Raw genomic sequence first — 10,442 nt, forward strand, 5'->3', positions numbered from 1 at the left:
CACTTGCCTGAGAGGGGCTGTGCATTGACACACTTACCTGAGAGGGGGTGTGCATTGACACACTTACCTGAGAGGGGGTGTGCATTGACACACTTACCAAGCAATATTGTGTAAAAACATAGCATGAGGGCCTGGGGGTGGTGGTGGCAGTGACAGCTCAGTGAGGAGAGGTGCTTGCTGGAAGGAGAGAACAAACTCCACCCATGAAGCACGGCAGGTGCCCCCGTACAATACATCCTTCACACACATGAAAACAAATAACTTAGGAGCCTGGCACAGTTAAAAAGCCCTCGTTTAGGAGCCCCTTGTCTTGATGGCTGAGTGGTGGCTTGAGGAGAGAGTGAGGAGAGAGAGGGAAGGTAACATGGTAGATCGCCCGCTGGATGAGGCCCGTCCTTTCAGACCAAAACAAATGGCCGATAAGCAAGCAATGATGCTCCACACCACAGGGAAATGAAAAATCAAAGCCCCGGGGGTCGGGGGTCAGGGAAGTGACTTCACACCAGGGCAGAACAGTGCATCATACATGTTGATAAGCAAGCATGAAATCTGGACCTTGACAGTGGATGTCCATGGGGCTGCAAGCGTGACCACAGAAGACATCACATCTAGTCCTGTGCACAGACTTGGCCTGACCTCTCTCGGGCGGCAGTAACCAGGAAGGCGTTGGCTCTCACAGGTGAGGCTGAAGGTGGGCAGGTGTGCATGGGCCACTCGCCCAGGAAACAAGTCCAAGTAGGATCTCAGCTGCGATGACTGTGGGGGCTAATCTTGAACTTGTGATATCCCTCTCCCTACCTCTCACAGATCTGGGGTCACAGGTCATGTCACCAAACATGGCTAGACCCATGTTTCTTTCTGATTCTTGTGGTTTAAAGGGAGTGTTAGTGTGTTCTCCTGTCTGGCTGTGTTCCAGGCCCAGCACCCCAAGCAGCTCTTCACTGTGTCAGTGGAGAACAATGGACAGTCATCCCTCAGTGAAGCCTGTGGCCATCAGGTGGAATCAGGTCAGTGAGCACTGAGGGATGAGGATGGATTGTCCTAATCACAGACTGTGGTGAGGCCCACGAAGCTCAGGGAGGAAAACCAGCTAGTGATGGCAATTAGAACCGCAAGCCTGACCACGCCTATATAAGGGACAGGGTGGGCTGGGGGTGAACAAGCCTTGTTTGACTAGCACTTCCCAGTAAGTGCAGAGCTGAGATAAACTGAGGGACCTTGGAAATGATATCCAGACCAATTCCTTTGGCTGTTAAATTCACTCATTCACTTATTCTCTTAACAGGAAGTATGAGCTAAGTGCTAGGAAGGAGAAGAATCTAAGTCATCATAACCTGGTTATGACCAGATGCAGAAGGAACCAGAATGAAGGGCTGTCTTTCCTCTTGAGGGGACCTCAAGAAAGGTGACACCAAAAGCTGAAGAGATGGCTCAGCAGCTAAGAGAGCATATGCTCTTTGGAGCACCTGAGTTCAGTTTCTAGAACCCATGGCCAGCACCTCACAACTGCCTCTGCCAGCTCCAGGGAGGCTGTCACCCCCTTCTGACCTCCATGAGCACTGCACTCGCATGCACACACACAGGCACACACACACACATGCACACACACACACACACACACACACACACACACACACATGCACACACAGGCACACACATGCACACACACAGGCGCACACACATGCACACACACATGCATGTGTGCACGCATATGTGCTTATATATGTAAAAAGTGAAATCAACTGTAAGCCAGGCATAGTAGTGCATGCTTTTAGTCTCAGCACTCAAGAGGTAGTCAGGTGGACCTCCATGAGTACGAGGCCAGTCTGGTCTACAGAGTAAGTTTCAGGACAGCCAGGGCTACATAATGAGACATCTCAAAAAAATGTTACTATTATTAATAATAGTAAATTTTTTAGAAAGCAAAGTCCACATTACCAAGATGAACTCTAAAAAACAGAAAGCTCTCTGCCCACATAAACAAAAAGGGGACAGAGCTGCAGACAGCTGGAAGAATAGCAAAAATATAGAAATGTTTTCCCATCCTCTGGCCCTGCATGAGGTACTTTTTATCACCGTGATCAAACAGCACGGCCAAGTCAGCTTCTAGAAGAGCAAGCTTCTGTGGGTTTATGGCTCCAGAGGGAAAAGAGTCTGTGATGGCACAGTGGGGGCCTGGCAGCCAGCGCAGGAAGCTGAGCCCTGAACCCCAAGAAGGAAGAGTGTCTTTAAACTCAAAGCCCACCCCCAGTGACACACTTCTTCCGTCAAGGTCACACCTCATCAACCTACCCAGACAGTGCCACCAACAGGGGACCAAGAGTTCAGATGGCCTCAGACCACAGGGGACATCTCATTCAAACCTCCACAAGGCCCCATTTCCCACGGCCTCGATACTCTTGGTTGGCTGTGATGTGGGACCTACAGGTCGGTCTGCATCCGCTCATCAAGTTCACTGCCCAGCTTGGGATGTGCTGATCTTAGAGTTGGCGCACACTGTTTCTTGCATTCAGCTGTATCTAGGCAGGGGAATGACAGGTGCTATTCTCAATGGGCAGAAGTCATAGACAAACCAACTGTAGAGTGGTGGCCTGCTAAGGATGAGATCACAGTTCAGGGGTGGGTCCCCATGTCTGGGCTTGTTTCTGGGTACTGGTTTGGGCCCACATACTCAGTGCTGTCGTATACCAACCAACCTCCGCACCCCAGGTGGGTGCTCGCTCCTTAGCACATACATGGGGTTCATCAGCCACCACCTCTTAGATCCAGACATTATCAACATTCTAATCCACCTCCATCCTACCCCTTAGGGTCCTGCACCTCCATGTGCACAGCCTGAAACCAACGGGGATGACTTCATCTTCTTTCTCAGACAACTCAGTATCTACCTCCAGGGAAATAACAAGGGCTGGGACTGGTGATGGAAGCGGGTTCCCAAACCAGGGGGTAAGCCGCCCCCACCTCTGCACCGAACCACTTCTCCACTCCAAGTGGACTTCGAGCAGCTCTCAGCTTCTTCAGGAAGCACATAACATAATAAGTGTCCCTGCTTCCCTGTCCAAGGGCCGCGTGCACAGTATGCCCAGTCCATCTCCAGAGACTACAGCTCCCTCCTGATAGGCGCCTGATGACTCCCTGGTACTTGGAAATGGTCCTGGGACGCTCTGGCATACATCTGGTTCCTCTCTTGCCAAGGACCTGGGTGTTGTGAGAATGTGCCAGAACTTGCTGCTGTTGGGGAAATAATTAAAAAATAAAATCTGGCATTTTAGTAAACCTGCTTAAAAGGAAACAAAAAAGACCAGTCAAGCAATATGTCTCTCTGATGAATTCAGCTGCAGAATTTGTCCCTTGATGTTTGTATGTTCTGAAAGGAAACATCATATTAATCAAGACATCTTTTAGTCAACAGGAAATTATTCTGATACATGTAGTGAGGGACTGAGAACATTTTTCCAAAACAGCTACACCACATAAATTCAGCCAAATATGAGTGTGTCACATTGCAAAGAACGCTTCTCAAGATGCCTTATAGACTTGCTCCAGTGGGGTTTGCTGTTTAGGCCATGCATGCCAAGAGGTGGCACAAAGCCGAGGCTGGCCTTCATTCAAGTTGATCTAAGCATGTTGAAAACCAGCAGAGACTGACTCTTGCTAGGTGCAGCCCAGGAGTCACGAAGACTGAGTGAGCCAGGCTGAACTGTACAGGATAGACAACAAAGTTTGGATGGATTGATCGCCCCAACTTCCAAAGACCAACGGCTGGTGGACAAAGTGGTATCTGGGATGTCAAGAACTCCCCAGAACATGGCAACAATACTTTGCAACATCGCTTGTCAAATGATGGGAAATTTCTGGTACCACAAAAATGAGCAACCCAATTATAAGGTTGAGACTTGAGCTTAAATGCCAGCCTCAGCTGTAAAAAATAAAAAAGGCAAGAAGTTGGATATTCCTGGGTGTGTGAGGCAAGTTATGGACAAGTGAGCAGGAAAGTGACATCCAGACTTGGTTAGTGAGATCTGTTGTACACATTTAAGTCTGTGCCTTCTCCATTGTGTTGTTAAGGGTCTTCCCGAGAATGTGGCGTTCCCGTGATCCTTTCTAGTATGAAAACTTACTCTGTATGTTTAGACCTTTGTTCATTGATCTCTCATTCTCAGTGGCTCATAGGTCACAATAATCCATGTGCTAAAGAAGCATGTATTAATTACTTAGCTCATTGCTGTGACAAAAGGGCCTGATGGTTAGAAGGGAGGGCTGTTTAGGCTCAGAGATTCGGGTGCAGTCTATCACAGTTCTGAAGGCAGGTGCAGAGGTTGAAGAGTCTGTAGCCAAGAGCTGAGAGGGATGGGCGCTTGTACACTCCAGGACTCCAGCCTGGGGAATGGTGCTGCTCACAGTTAGAGGGAATCTGCCCACTTTAATTAAGCCAACCTAAAATCCCTGATGGACATGCCCAAAAGTGTCTCTCCAAGGTGGTTCTAATCCTGTCAGGGTGAGAATATAAACCCTCCCAGGCAGGTTCTGGGATGGCCTATGACTGGCACAGGCAAGCCTGCTGTGTGCAGCAAGGGAGCCCAGAATTGGTAATGCAGAAGGCTTTCTTGGTTTTAATCTTTAAATGCAGATGACTGCTTGTCAACTATGAAAACTGGAAGGAAAATAATTCAAGCCTGGAGGCAAGGTCCTACATCGCTCCTCGGATCTGAGATTGGGAGACCGCCCGGCTCTCCAGTGGAAGCACAGGAATCTACAAATAGTTCACAAAGGCAGCACCTGGTCTTGGGAAATGAAATAAAAATTCAGATACTTGGGACCTGGCCAGACTAATTTGATAATAACTCATGGGAAGTTTTTAATGCTCCTCCAGATTCTGAAATGTAGCCAAGGTTGAGAACAACTCATGGGAGATAGAATGTGAAGGAGCTTGCTGTGTTGCTAGAGGATTTGCCTTAGGACGTTCGGGCAAAGGAAAGCCAATGGACTTCGTAGGGGAGCAGGGCAGTAGAGTGGGATCTGAAAGACTCTCAGTGGCTGTGTGAAAGATGGAGAGGCACGGACTAGGGAATCTCCAGCCAGGTGACTGTAGGCTGTTAGCCAGCTTTCCATTACTATAACAAATACCCAAGAAAAGACATCTTATAAAAAGAAAAGAGTTATGTGTGCTCACGGTTTTGGAGACTTCAGTTCATGGTAAATGGGCCCCATTGCTTTGGGGCCCATGGTGAGGCAGTGTACTGTGGAACAATGGTCTTGTACCCTGTAAAGATTCTTCACTTGTATTGCTTTAATAAAATGCTAATTGGCCAGTAGCCAGGCAGGAGACCAGAACAGGAGAATTCTGGGAAGAGGAAAGGCTCAGTCTGCAGTCATTGCCCAGACACAGAGGAAGCAAGATGAGAATGCCTCACTGATAAAGGTACCAAGCCACATGACTAACACTGACAAGAATTATGGGTTAATGTAAGATATAAGAGTTAATAAGAAGCCTGAGCTAATAGGCCAACCAGTTTATGGGACTGGGAGAGACAGAAGCCACTGTCAACAAATGGAGCCCAATGTGGGCATTGACCCCACGACCCTCTGATTAAGAGTCTCATGCTGGAAGGTGATGCATACTGTGAATATGTTTTATTGCCATTGGTTAATAAAGAAGCTGCTTTCAGCCAATGGCTTAACAGAATAAAGTCATACTAAAAGAGATATATAGAGAGAGTAGGTAGAGTCAAGAGATGCCATATAGCCACCAGAGGAGAAAGGCACAAGCTGCCAGCTGGAACCTGCAGTAAACCATGAGCCTCATGGTAAAATATAAAATAATAGAAATGGGTTAACTTAACAAGAAAGAGCTAGCCAATAAGAAGCTAGAGCTAATAGGCCAAGCAGTGATTTAATTAATATAGTTTCTGGGTGAGTATTTCAAGTCATGGCAGATGGGAAATGAACAAGCAGCCTCTCCCAAAAACTTGGCACCAAGGTCGTCAACTAAAATTTAAAAACCCAAGAGAGCTTAAAAAGGAATTCTAGACAAACAAAAGAACACAGTTTAATGCAGGCAGCTTCTTGCTCTGTTTGCTGTCAGAAAGTAGAGACATGGCTCCTTTAAGAGGTTTCCTGACTCAACTTTAGCATAAAAACTGTGCAGCATCTTTTTTAAAATGTCAGCTTCCTGGTTTGCCAGAACGAATGGCTCTGACTCTTTTGGGAGGTCTGGCTATGAAACATTTAAATAGGGTTTGTGAGCAAAGTGCTACAACTTGCTTAATGGCAACACAGACCCTCTGCAACCAGATACCTGGATCTGGAGCAAAGAGAATGGCCTTCAGAGGCAGTGAATATGCCTCCACCATGTTGGACTGGGTGGAGCCAACAGGCAGTGCCACGAAGTTGGTCCTAACCACACCCACTTAGCATTTTAAAAAAAGGTGCTTCTGGTCAGAAAATAATTACAAATACACAATAAAGACAGATTCAGATAATAAAAAAAGACCTCTAAATGGGTCACAGTGTAGGATAAATGTACATAGGCTTGGGAGAAAAAAAAGAATATAGATAGTTATAAAATGGTTTTTTTAAAAATAAAACAAAGTCTTTAAAAAGACAGAGTATAGAGAGTCATAGATAAAAGGAGTAAAGAAAAATAAGCCAAGTAAAGATGGAATATACATAGAGAGTCTGTATTATGTATATTATTGTGTTTTCTTTGAATTTTTTGACTGTGAAGGAAGCTAAGTACAGAGAGACATTTCATTGTACACACTGCTAAGCTAAACCAATACATGATTTTTAAAGTATCTTGACTTCAAAATTTGGGTATAAGGATTTGTTGCTTTGGAAAAGAGGTTCTTCTTTTGTCTTTACAGAGGATGAGAACCTGTGGATTCCTTCCAGACTAATGTAGTTTGATGGACCAAGACACCCTGAAAGGTTGCTATGAACACCCTCAAAAGTTACTTCACCCAACAAAAAACAGGAAGCAGTTTGGAGAGAATTACACCCAAACTACCAAATATTGTTTATAAATGTTTGTTTATATTTAAAGGGGATATGCTATAGAGAAAAATACTTTGCATTGGTATGGATCTTGGTTTATTGGTACAAATTTAAGGTCAATTTTGTTATATATTTGCTCTTGAGTATATATATATATATAACAAAATATATATATTTGCTCTTGAGTAAGGTATTATGTTTGTGCAACTCATTTAAAAATGTAATGTATAATTAAAAAGTTCAGGTTAATAGATAATCATCTATAATAGTCAAGCTTGTAGTCATGTTAGATAGGTTTTCTAGATTACAGAGATATATTTCAGATAGCTAGTTATTCTTCAAACTTCTCAAAGACTAACAGAATATGGCATTTAAAATGTTTTAAGAACTTAGGACTTTTCATCACAGTGAGACACTCTGCTCCTGGCAGCATCAATCTACTTCAAGAGGAAGATGGGAGTCAAAGAGGCTCCTCATGGAGTTTGTTAGCCATTTAGACAAGAAACTGCTCTTGCCTGAACTGTTTGACTGGACTTGCAGGACCCACAGAAAAATGACTGCTGAAGCTGCCTAAAGAAGGTGAGACAGTGCTTCAGGGTTCCTGCTTTATGAAAGAGTCTGTCAGACAATCTGAAGGACACAGAAGAAAGTAACTGGCAAACTGCCAATATAGATAGAACTGTCTGAAATTTTCTGCTTTGTTGAAAAGTCTGCTGGATACTCTGGACCTGTAGGCTAAAGATGGAGACCCAGTGGTACAGAAGAACTTCGGGTGACTGTCCAGGCAGTGAAATGTCTCTGTCAATTCTATAGTTTTTGGAAGTTGCTTACAATGCACTTCCTGTTAATTTAGGTAATATTGCACCCTTCTGGGGTCTTTGATGGAGTTGAAGAATAGATAGTTATAATTTTCTTTAGTTATGATAAGAGATAAAGTAGATCTAAATATTGTAACTGCAATTCTTGCTTGATACCTGTTTTGTTATATGTAGTTTTACTATGTTAAAGTTAAAACCTTCCTTTTTATTTAGACAGAAAAGCGAGGTGATGTGGGATTCCCCTCTGTATACCATTGGTTAGTAAAAAAGCTGCTTTGGGCCTGGCTTTACAGAATATAGCAAGGCTGGAAAAGATATGTAGAGTAGGCAGAGTTAGAGAGAAGCCATGTAGCCACCAAAGGAAACAGATGCCTCTGCTGGAACCCACCAGAACCTTGACAGTAAGCCATAGATTAATAAAAATGGGTTAATTTAAGATATAAGAGTTAGCCAGAAATATGCTCAAGCTGTTGGCCAAAGAGTATTGCAAATAATATAGCTTCTGTGTGATTATTTTGGGAGTCTAGATGGCAGGGAATGATCCAACAGCCTCCGCCAAAAGCAGTGCACCATACCTAAGGCATGAGGCAGAGCAAAACTACTCACTTTGTGGCCGTAAAGTAGAGTGGGGTCGTCAGGGCTTCACTGCCTCTTTTGAGGACACGCCCCAAAGGCCTGAAAGCCTCCCACTAGACCCCACATCTTCAGTTTTCAGGGGCTCCCATAGTACCAGCGGCTGCAAACAAGACTTTTATGAATGGGCTTTTGTAGGAGAGCTACCCAAACCAGGGCACTGGAGGACAAGGGCCATCTGAAACTGATGTCACCATCACTCCCTTTCTGCTTCCTCTGCTCTTTAGCCTCTGCTGTCTTTAAGGACGTTTCCAAAGAAGTGAGCATTGATTTTTACACCAAGCAAAGAGAGTGTCCCTGACACAGAGAAGCAGCAATACCTGCTCATATCACTCATCAAAGATGACATTATGAAGGGTGGGGGTTGGGGCAGAGCTTAGTTGGTGGAATGATCACCTGCCAGCACAGTGCCCTGACTACAATCCTACCACGCTGTAATCCTCATCACTGGGGATGGAGAGGAAGCAGACTATTTCAGGGTTATCCCTGACTGTCCCTGACTATAAAGTAAATCCAAAGCTAGCCTGGAATACATGAATGAGAATTTGTCTTAAAAAACTGACAAAATAAGATGAAAGTAAAAAGAAGATAGCCATAAGGGCTATGTTAGGTATAGAGACTGTGGGCAACTTTAAAAAGTATGTAATAGAATAGGCGGTGGTGGTACACGCCTTTAATTCCAGCACTCGGGAGGCAGAGGCAGGCAGATCTCTGGGAGTTAGAGACTAGCCTGGTCTACAGAGATAGTTCCAGGACAGGCACTAAAGCTACACAGACAAATCCACGCCTCCCTAACTCATCTCAGATCCACTCCCACACCCTCAAATCCTCAAATTTATGTCCTCTTTTTTTTTTTTGTGGCAACCCTCTGACTTCTTGGTAAATTTAACCTATTTTCCACTTTGTGGATTTTTGAAACTTGGTTAGTCAACTTCAGTAGAAGAAATCTGTATCTGTGATAATTATTAAACAACCCCTGCTTGTGACTGACAGTCCCCAAGGTGAAATACGAAGAGGCAAGACACAGAAATCATTTTTCTTCTCCCTGTCTTGAACATTCTTAAAAGAACTTGAGAATGGGGGTCACTAAGATGGGAGTGAGCGGGTTTAGTCTCACGTTAGAGCAGACATGCCTCGGGCTGGGTTGCTGCCTCAGCTGGGTCTCTAACCTGTCAGGAACCCAGGGCTAAGCTTCGAGTTGCTTCTTCAGAACAGAGGACTGTGATGGTTAACACTGATTGTCGACTTTACACGATTTAAAGTCACCATGGAAACAAGTCTCCAGGCATCCCTGCAAGAAATTGTATTTAAACCGGATTAATTGAGGTGGAAAGTTTCACCCTAGATTAGATGGTTCCACTCCATGGACTGGAGTCTTGGACTAATTAAGAAGAAGAGAAAGCTGGCTGAGCAGAGCCGTTCATCTCTCTCTGCTTCCTGACTGGACAGAGTGACCAGCCACCCATGCCTTCCCTGACTCAGGGTGAGGACAGAACCAGCCCTCCTTTTGTCACAGGAAGGAGACAAGAAATAAACATGGGGGGGGGGTGGACAGGCATGTCAGGTCTCAGCGAGGGTGCAACTTGTGGCCCAGAAGGAGTGGAAGTTTTTTCTCTTCCTAAGTAGTTATTTCTGAGTCTACTATTGCTTGAAGTCACAGGAAGATGTGTTTTACATTTGAGAACTCAACAGGAACAATTGCATCTCCTTTTCATCCAGAACAACTCCACCTTCCTCCGCATTTTCCTTTTAGCAGACAGGAGACAGGTAAGCAACTTTTGCCACTGTCCTGTGCGCCCCCCCATCCCCTCACCTCCCACCCCCACTAGACTTCCTGACTTCCAAGAGGATGTTTCTGCTGGTTGGTATCTCCCTTCCCCTCACCTCTTCTTCAGCAATCGGCCAGGGCTTGATCAGTCCCTGCTTGTCTCCCACAATGTTTGTCCCTGCTGGAGGCAGCCAAACAGGGCCTCTGTAACACTAGCCCACCCGCAG

Source organism: Microtus ochrogaster, chromosome 2, assembly GCF_000317375.1.
Source record: "Microtus ochrogaster isolate Prairie Vole_2 chromosome 2, MicOch1.0, whole genome shotgun sequence".
Classification (NCBI taxonomy): Eukaryota; Metazoa; Chordata; class Mammalia; order Rodentia; family Cricetidae; genus Microtus; species Microtus ochrogaster.